The following is a 10,453-nucleotide window of genomic DNA, read 5'->3' as shown; positions in this document are numbered from 1 at the left end:
ACGTTGGCAGCGTCGGTTTTACGTGGAAACTTCCTGCCCTAGATTGGGTTCCAGGACCTGCCTGCAGCCAGGGGGAGGATGGAGAGGGACCGTTGAGGCAGGGGCTCAGGGCAGGTGGGCAGGTGTCTGGGGAGAAGTGGGGACCTGGACTTGGGCCGGGCCCAGAGGTGGGCAGGACAGAGGGGCAAGGGCAGGGGCCATCAGGTGGGCAGAGGGGGCCAGCGACGCCTCCTGAGCCACCGGGTGGTCCTCCAGGTGAGCCGCCTACCTGAGCAGCAGCAGCCACTCGGGAACAGGAGCCTCTGTCCCTTCCGGTTCTGCCTGAGCCCCGGGTGCCCCCACGGGACTCCCCACAATGGTTCACTTCCAGCCGGGAGCAGGTGAGCAGACTGAGGGGATGATCCTTGAGCGATCTCAGCAGTGACCCTCCCAAGAGGGGCAGGATTGACCCTCTGCCCTCTGTGTCCAGGGCAGCAGCAGCGGGCATTCATTGGACGGGAGGGTGGGTGCGAGAAGCCCCCGCGGGCTCTGCTTCACACACACGGGAGACATGGTCCCTGGGACCACAGGCCAGTGGGGTGGGACAGGGGGTGCAAGGCTCAGAAAACCGCACAGCGAACCCTCAACTGTAGGCTGGGAAGAGCCTTTCAGAGACGCTCCGGGCTTCCGTGGGAGGCTATCCGCACAGATCACAGCGAGGTGGCTGACCTGGGCTCCGCCTCGTCCGGAGCCACTGGGGGCCCGGGACCTCCTTCACTCACGCGCTGGGGGGTCAGGGCTGGCTCTCCCGGGACCTCGGCCAGGCCTGTGGCTGGGACACCCCCACGTGGGCGAGTCGGGCTTCTCTCCCCACTGTGAGGGGCGGGGGCTGCCCACCAGAGATGTGCCCTCAGACCTGGCCGTCACATGGGTGCCCACGCCCGACGTCCACACACACTCATGCTTACACACATCCACTCACAGCTTCACGTGCACACAGTCACCAACACTCCAGCACACGTGCTCATGTCCGTACACTTGCACACACCTGACATTCACACCCCCCCACTCTCACAGGCAAGTCCACAGACACCCCTGCGTTAGTATTCACACCACGCACTTAGGCCCCACCCTTTCTCACACATTCACACGAACACACAGATTCACAGTGTCACAGGGTCGCACACTCGCTCACACACCCACACTGATGCCCCCACGTTCACACGTGTCCACTCACGTATGTACATTTACACGCACATACGTTGATGTATGTGGCATTCATCCTCACATCCACCCACACTCACGTTCACACCCAGTCACACTCAGACCACCCGCACCCAACGTTCGGGCACACACTCCACTTCCACATCCCGTGCACTCTCACGTGCACACACTCACGTGTGACACACACACACGTTCACTCACCCACACAAAGGGATGGCATTAATTCCACACACCGTTCAGTGAACACAACCAATTCACTGAAAGGTAGACTTTTCTATCTCGCTCTTCCCGGGGAACTTGAAAATTTCCAAGAGGTAGAACAAAGGGGAAGAGAAATCACCCCAGTCCTCCCCAGCCAGAGAGAACCTCCGCTGCTGTTGTTGTTAATGTCCTTCAAGCCTTTATTCCGGGCTTTTAGAAACCGTCTGTAGCTGTGATCACCGGATCGCAGTCCTGTGCACACGCACGGCGATGCAGGCGGCTGCCTGTATTCTCCTGGACTCATCACTTTAATGATGCAGTTTGCTGCCACCGGCCGGCTGGCCCCCCACTGTCGGACAATTAGGTTGTGTCTAATTAGTCACTCTTCCGAGGAAAATGGCCCAAATACCCTTGTGCTGGAGCGTTTTCTATATTTAGAAAGATTTCCTTAGGAGAGACTGGTTAGTGAGATTTCTGGGTCTAAGGGAGAGTTTTTAGAGGCAAGGAGGAGCTTCTAGGAAACTGGAAACACAGAGCTGTATTTGGGGAGTGGGTTTAGCATCTTTGCACAGGATGACAGCCCCCATCTCAGCCCTTGGGCTTCAGGACGCGGAGGTCACCTCTCAACTGCGTCCCACACGGGAATTTTTATTTTCTGCGTTCCCTGATTTCAAATGCACTAACTCCCCAGGACGGAAATGATGGTGAGGGCGTCCAAGCGAGCAGTGCAGATCAACTAAAAGTAATAGGCTTAAGATGACGTAGGGGGGCTTGCCTGGTGGTCCTGTGGCTAAGACTCAGCACTCCCAATGCAGGGGACCTGGGTTTGATTCCCAGTCGGGGAGCCAGATCCTTCATACTGCAACTAAGAGTTTGAATGCTGCAATTAAGATCCTGTGTGCCTCAGTGAAGATCCAGTGAAGCCAAATAAATAAAAATTTTTTTTTCCTGTGATTTGGTGATTCCGTACCACATGCATCTGTGTGCAGGGAGGGTGGTGACCTCCGGCTGTATGTTCCCCAATTGAGGCTCCTAGACTCATCCACAGCCCCAGCCCCTCCCACCCACTTACCTCCTAAACAGACCCTGGGCCTGGGCCCGGCCATCTGCAGAGACAGAATATGGCCCCCAAAGCCAGCTCCACCCTCATCCCCAGACCCCGTGACTATGCTTGGTTAGCGGCAAAGGGGGATTACGTTTGCAGCTCATGAGGCTTTGACATGAGCGGTTCTTCTGATGGGCCCAGTGGAATCACAGAGGTTCCTGAAAGTCCAGGAGGGGGGCTTGAATGAGGCCTTGGCCTGATGCTGCCAGAGGAAGGGGTCATAAGCTGAGGAAACAGGTGGCCTTTGGAAGCTGGGAAAAGCCAGGAGGCGGACTGTCCTCTAATGCCACCAGAGGGGCCACAGCCCTGGTGACACCTTGATTTTTACCCCAGTGAGCCCCGGGTCAGACTCCTGACTTGCAGAACGGTGCTCATTGACACGATATCAGCGATAGAAAAGGAATACACTGCGGGGCGGGGGGGGTCCCCCACTCTGTCTCTGCACTCAGAGCCCACCAGGAAAGCGAGGCAGGAGAAGAGGCGGGTGGAAGAGGGACTGGAGGGAAGTGCAGGCTCGCTTCCCGTGGGTGGGAGGACTTCTCAGTGTGCGCGTTTTCATTCTCTTCTTTTTCCAGATTTTCTACCATGGGCACAGATGAAATTAATGCTGAGATGGAAACAAAAAACACACATAGAAAGTGAATAAAATAATGTCATTAAAAACATATTCTAAAAAATAGAAAAGAAGGAAAATAAAAACATACTCTAGGATGACGCTCTCAACGAGAACAGATCATTTCTAGATCTATTAAAAAATTGTTCACTGCCTATTAATCCCAGAGGCAAGTTGCAAGATTCTATACAAGATATGATGACCTATTTCGGTTAGAAAAAGTCCTTCCTGGGGCAAGTCTGTGCAGAGCAAAATCTGGACCAACGCAAGTACACAGCAGACTTTGGTGGAGGGGTCTTTAGGGGACTCTTTAGGGGAGTGGGCTACTAAAATGAGGCCGGGGGCTTCCCTGGTGGTCCGATGGTTATGGCTCCGAGCTTCCACTGGAGGGGGCACAGATTTGATCCCTGGTTGGGGAAGTAAGGGGCTTCCCTTGTGGCTCAGACAGTAAAGAGTCTGCCAGCAAAGCGGGAGACCTGGGTTCAATCCCTGGGTCAGAAAGACCCCCTGGAGAAGGAGATGGCAACCCACTCAGGTATTCTTGCCCGGAGAATCCCATAGACAGAGGAGCCTGGCGGGCTACAGTGCATAGGGCCGCACAGAGTCAGACACGACTAAGCAGTTCACACACACGGGAAGTAAGGTCCCACATGTTATACGGCCAAAAGAAAAACAAAAAAAACATACATTTCTTGAAAAAAAGATAAGAAGACTGGATTCCACGAGAAGCAACGTTTGGGTAGTTCAGAGCATTGCTGGGGTGGCAATGGACCCCCCTCAAATTAAGGTGGTGGGGGAGAGCCTGGAGCCAGCCCTGGGAGCGGGTGGTCCAGACCCTCCTCCCTAAGTGTGGGGACAATGAGCTGTCCCATGACGCCTTGGTGGTCTGAGAAAATTCTTCAAAGACGGAGCCCAGTTTTCGCCAGAGGAGCCATGAGCTCGGTGCTTCGTTACCTCATTCTCTAGAAAAAAACGCGGAGGCTCGGCTCCCTCCCCGACAGCCACGGCCTGCCCACCGCGCCGGGACACTCAGTCTCAAGCCATGGAGCAGTGCCCCCTGTTCCAAGGGCAGGGTGTGGAAAGCCTGTGTTTCTTTTAAACTTTTCCTTAAAAAAAATCAGTACAGAAAATCACAGAAAACAAATAGCTTGATGAGTTAGCATAATGTACTGAGAGGCAGGGCTTCCCCGGTGGCTCAAACAGTAAAGAATCTGCCTGCAATGCAGGAGACATGGGTTCGATCCCTGGGTCGGGAAGATCCCCTGGAAAAGGGCATGACAACCCCACCCCAGTATTCTTGCCTGGAGAATCCCACGGACAGAGGAGCCTGGCGGGCTGCACCCGATAGGGTCACCCAGACTCAGACACGACTGAGGCACGCGCTGAGCAGCAGAGTTCTTCAGCTCCAGCTGTGACCACCTGCCTCGCCCTCCTGTGCAGGTGGCCCTGATTTGACGCCCAATGACACTGCAGCCCAGTCTAGCAGTTTTCGTTGCTGTATCTTCAGGTCCTGTCCAGGGGGTCCCGTGTGTCCCTTTCTTTCCTGAACAATTAATATTTGGAGCGCCCGGGCCAGCCCACCTGGAGAATTCCCCACGGTCTGGATTTTTCCTGACCGCATCCCTCGGTGCCGATCTGCACGGCCTGTGTTTCTTGCCGATGGGCAGCTGGATCCAGAGGTTTGATCAAACTCGGGCTCAGTTCTTCGTCATTAACTGTTTGTTTGTTTGTTTTTGTCTTAAATGTAATATTTGGAGTAGGAATATATATTCAAGTGACTCAACAATGAGTAACAGGAGTGGCCCTGGTGGCCTCGTGGTTAGGGTGCTGCGCTTTCGTTGCCGGGGCCTGGGTTCAATCCCTGGTCAGGAGTCTGAGCTTCTGTGAGCCAGGCAGCCTGGCAAAACAAACAAACAGAAGAGGAAATTTCCCAACGGTCCAGTGGTTGAGACTTGGCCCTTTCGCTGCCGGGGCCCCCTTTAATCCCTGGTTGGGAAACGTGGACCCTGCAGGCAGGCTGTGCGGTCAGGCCACAACACGAACAAAAACAATGAATAAGTCTGAGAAGATTCCTGGTGAGGTGGCCCTTTCTTACTCCTGTCCCCCAGGCCCCCAGTTCACCACCCATTCCTCTCTTCCCAGGGAACCACCACTTTGATTCTTTATATCGGCCTTAATATGATTATTGACTCCATCCCTGCCCCTCTTTTAACCACCGTACCCATCTTTAATTGCACAGCTCCGTGGCACTGAGTACTCTCACACTTTGCAGCCATCCCCACCACCCATCCTCAGAGCTCTTCATCTTCCCTAACTGAAACTCCGTCCCCAGGAAACGCTCACTCCCCCCGTCCCTCCCCAGCCAGTCCGGGCCCCCATCCATCTGCTTCCTTCTCTGTAGTTTGACTATTGTAGGTAATTCATGTAAGTGGAATCATATAATGCTGTGGTCTAAATATTTGTGGCCCTACCCATAAATTTATGAGCTTCCCTGGTGGCTCAGATGGTAAAGATTCTGGTCCAAGAGACCTGGGTTCGATCCCTGGGTCAGAAAGATCCCCGGAGAAGGAAATGGTTACCCATTCCAGTGTTCTTGCCTGGAGAATGCCATGGACAGAGGAGCCTGGTGGGCTACAGTCTATGGGGTTGCAAAGAGTTGGACCTGACTGAGGGAAATTTTTATATTGAAATCCTAACCCCCACAGAGATGGTATTATGAGGTGGGGCATTTGGGAAGTGATTAGGTCATGAGGACAGAGCCTTCACAAATGGGGTAAGTGCCTTGTAGGCAAGACCTCAGAGAGATCCTTTGCCCACCGAAGACATAAGATCCAAATACGTCAGAGCTTTTCAAAGCTCCTATAGATAACTCATTCTTCGGCTATTTGGTTAGTCTCTTATCTATTTATTTACCTCTTATTCTGGTTAGTCTGTTACTTGTTCCAACTGTTATTCATTGCCTCAGGCAGCTGCAACATTAAAACACTTGCTTGTAATTGTTTTAGATAAAGGCCCCTCTGTGAAATACTTTTTAGCACTGAGTGAGCTCTGACTTAGGTTAAATAAAGGTAATTTTTTCCAATGAGGTCTTCCATGGAACCACCAGATGTGTCCAAAAATGCCAGGTTTTTTAAAAATAAAGCTTTGGAAGAGCCTCAGCTCTGTTCTACTTCTTCAGGGGCTGGGAATGTGGTCTGTTAGTTTTCAAAGCTGTTGCTGAGCTAGACAAAGGAAGGTGGGGTAGGACAAATTACAAATCCACAAAGCTTGATTCCTACTGGAAATCAGTTGGTTTTCTTGATTAAACACTCCCCTGGTTGCTGCAAGCCTCTGGTTAATTTCCAGCGTTCTGCAGAAGTTGCTTTTGATCATTTCTGCCAGTCTTCTCCATTGATTTTATCAGGGATGAGCTTTTGAAGGTTCTTGCTCAGTCACTTTTCTCCTATCACCTCCCCATTCAGTTTTGACAGCTGTGTGGTATTCCACTGGATGGATGTGTTATCATTTATTTAACTCATCCCCTGTGGTTGGAAATTTAGATGGTTTTCAGTCTTTTGTGATTACTTGCAATGCTACAAATTAATCCCTTGAGTATCTGTCATTTTACACATGTGCGTGTATCTATAAAATAAATTTCTAGAAGCGGGAATAGCTTCTAGGTCAAAAAATATATACATTTGTCATTTTGATAGATATACTGCCCAGATTGTCTTCCACGGGGATTGGCTGAACCAATTTACATTCCCAGCAGCCCTGTACAAGGAGAAGGCAATGGCAACCCACTCCAGTGTTCTTGCCTGGAGAATCCCAGGGATGGGGGAGCCTGCTGGGCTGTGGTCTGTGGGGTCGCACAGAGTCGGACACGACTTAGGAGTAGTAGTAGCAGCAATGTACAAGAGTCTGTTTCCCACAGCCTTGCCAGCAGAGGGTGTTCTCTAACTTTCAGATTTTGGAAGCTTGGTGGGTGAAAAACAGTATCTCTGTGTAATTTAACTGAGCATTTCTTTTATGAGCAAAGTTGAGCATCTTTTCAGGTTTTATTTATACACTTTTTTTGTGCCACATGGAGTGGCTTGTGGGAGTCTCAGTTCCCCAACCTGGGATTGAACCCAGGCCCTTAGCAGCAAAAGAGCTGCATCCTAACCACTGGACTGCCAGGAAAGTTCCAAATGAACATTATTTTATTAGGGGAGGAAAAAAAATGATTTAAAAACTGAATTCAGCATGATAACAGCAATTAACAGGAAAAGTCTGAACCAGGTACAGAAATAACGCAGAAGAAGAGGCTCATTCTGCCTGGAAGGGCCAGGGAGAAAGCGCTCCTAGACTGAAGTCAGTGTGCTCTGGAGTTGAGGGGCTCATCAAAGGTTGCCAGAGTCAAACCCCAGCAGAGTTAAAAGCAAAACCAACCAACAGGAGACAACTGGTACCCAGATGTGCCCAAGCCTGGCTCATCTGACAGCCACGCCCCCAAGGAGGGCTCAGGGTCCTGACCTTGCCCCCAGAGGGCAGAAGCAGCCAGTGTGGGAGCTTAAAGCATCTGGGCTTGAACTGTCTCCGGTCCGCTGAGAGCAAGACGTGCCCGTGGTAAGAAGGGCTGGGAAGCACACATTTATTTCTATAAAAATAAAGGCCCTCGGGAATTGCCTATGGCCCAGAGGTTAGGGCTTGGCACTCCCACTGCCGTGGCCTGAGTTCAGTCCCTGGTTGGGGAAGTAAGATTCTACCAGCTGCATGGTGTGACCAAAAAAAAAAAAAAAGGCCCTCATTTCCCTAATACAGAGAGCACCTATGAATCAGCATGAAAAAATAACAGAACAATGAAAACCCCAGTGGCCTTTAAAATACCTGAAAAGATGGGAAAGAAAGTGAAGTCGCTCAGTCGTGCCCAACTCTTTGTGACCGTATGGATAGTATCCTGCACCAAGCTCCTCTGTCCATGGGATTTTCAAGGCAAGAGTACTGGAGTGGGTTGCCATTTCCTTCTCCAGGGGATCTTCCCAACCCAGGGATCGAACCCAGGTCTCTCACATCGTAGACAGACGCTTTACCGTCTGAGCCACCAGACGCTTTACCGTCTGAAAACGTGGGAACTCCCCGGCAATCCAGTGGTTATGACTCTGCACTTTCACTAAGATCCTGCAAGCTGTTCAGCATGGCCAAATAAATAATAATAATAATAAGTAATGTTCACTTGGAAAATCTAATTAGTGTAGGTAAACAACAAAAAAATAATTCAAGTCCCAATATTAATATTTTGGAGTATAACTTCCTATCCTTTCTTTTTGGAGTATTATGTGTATGTGTGAGAAAATAAAGATGGAGTTATACCCTACAAACAACTTTACCCAATGTTCTTTTTTTGGCCAGGAAGCATTCAGGATCTTAGTTTCCTGACCAAGGATCGAACCCATGCCCCTGGAGTGGAAGTATGGAGTCTTAACCACTGGGCCGCCAGGGAAGCCCCTGACCAGTGTTCTCTTTGATTGCTTATGTGGTGCACAGGTTTCTGCCTCACCTAAGCTGCTATGCTGTGATTTGTGACAGCTTTAATGACGCGCACGCTGCTGACCGATCCCCAGTGGTTGGACATCTAGCTTGTCTCCAGCTTTGTGCTTTTGTAAATGGTGCTGCAGTGAGCAGCCTTATAAACTTAGTATCGTGCATAACTTTCTCTTCAGGACAGAAAAGCAATCTTAGAAATAAAATAAAAGATGTTTAGAATTTAAGGTGTCAGCACACACTGCTTTGTTCACCCCCATCTCCCTGGTCATAGGGCTTCCTATCACGTGGCTCCCTGGCCCCTCTGGCCTCAGGGGCCAGGGCTCCTCTGGCCCCTCCCCGGATGGTGAGACCCCTTCGCCCGCCACGAGAGGACCCTGCTCACCCTCCCTGTCTGAGCACTCAGGCTGGGCACACGGGGAGGGGCAGGGGCTGTTTGCCACGAGTCAGGCTCTGGGAAGCCTCGTGTCTGTAAAAACAAAATCTGAGGCTAGGGATCTTTGTTCCTAACATGTGTTTAAACTTCTAAACGTTAAAACCAACCAACCAAGCCCTGGACACAGCAGTGCCGTCGCCTCACGCACACTGGCCTGTGGTTTTACGTGGATATGGGTCGTGCTGGGCCGGGAGGTCACGCCCGAGGGTCAGTGACACACCCGGGGGTGGGAGAGAAAAGAAGTGGTCTAGAGTCCTAACACGCCGCCGTGCTCGCCCACCTGCACCCCCTGCAGGTCAAGGCTGCTGCAGGGCCCTCTGTAGTCTGAGCTCTTGGGGGTCGCACCTCCCCAGGCCCAGCGCACAGTAGGTTCCGTGTGGGGTTTGGGGGCCTGGGCCGTGGACCCTGGGATGGCTCTGAGCCAAGTGCTGCCATCCCCCTGGAGATGAGGGAAGCCGGCTCAGACGAGGCCCCTGGGCCCGGGGTGGGGGAGGCAGCCGGGCACCCCAGCCTTGCCCACTGCCCCCAGCCCGCCGCCCCCTGCGAAGGCCCCTGAGGCCCTGGAGCGCTTGTTCTCAGGTTGCAAAGCTTTTTTCTTTTCCCTCTGTCCCTGGCCCGTGATTTTTTTTTTCCTTTCTTTTTGGAAGCAGCACTGTGCAGAGATAATGGTGCTTCTGGGAAACGAGGCTGAGAGTCTTGTTTGTTCAAAGAAAATATTTTTCTTCCACACACAAGTGTTGTGTTTACGCCGTAAATCGCCCTCCTCCACCACTGTCCTCCTGCCCCTCTTTCTTCTGGCTTCTGGCCCTCCTCAAGTTGGGCCCAGGCAGGGGCTGGTGGGGTCTTTAAGCCCTCCTTCCTGGAAGCGGAGTCCTGAGCACGCTCGCCCCCACCCCGCTGTAGAGGGGTTAGGGGCCCGGGGATGCTCTGGTTGAAGGGGGGCTGTCATGGGTCCTAGAGGGCCCCCCCAACTGGTCACAGCCGGGTCCCCCACCTGGTCGGGGGCTCCCTAGCCACAAGCCTGCCCATGAGAGGCTTTGCGTACATATCTGAGATGCTCCAGGCCTGACCGCCCATGGGCAGAGCCCTTGGGGTTGGGGAGGACCCTCAGCCTCCGTCCTCGGCCTGGGCTCTGGGGTCGCTGAGGCTGGGGTGACCTGGTGGCAGATCCCGGGGGTGCCACGGCCCCCTCCCCGGCCCCAGAGCAGCTGTCTCTCCTCCCCCCAGAGCTCTTGGGACTCTTCCAGCTCCCAGCCCAGGCCTGCCCGGCCCACGGGGCACAGTTTCCAATTCTCCTGACCCACCAAAGCCACAGAAGGCCGTGTGCAGCCCTGCCCCCCCGGCCCACCCTCACACACACACACACACACAGGTCCCGCCTGCCCTGAGGCAC

Source organism: Bos indicus x Bos taurus, chromosome 25, assembly GCF_003369695.1.
Source record: "Bos indicus x Bos taurus breed Angus x Brahman F1 hybrid chromosome 25, Bos_hybrid_MaternalHap_v2.0, whole genome shotgun sequence".
Taxonomy (NCBI): Eukaryota; Metazoa; Chordata; class Mammalia; order Artiodactyla; family Bovidae; genus Bos; species Bos indicus x Bos taurus.
Note: the sequence above shows the minus strand (reverse complement) of the source record.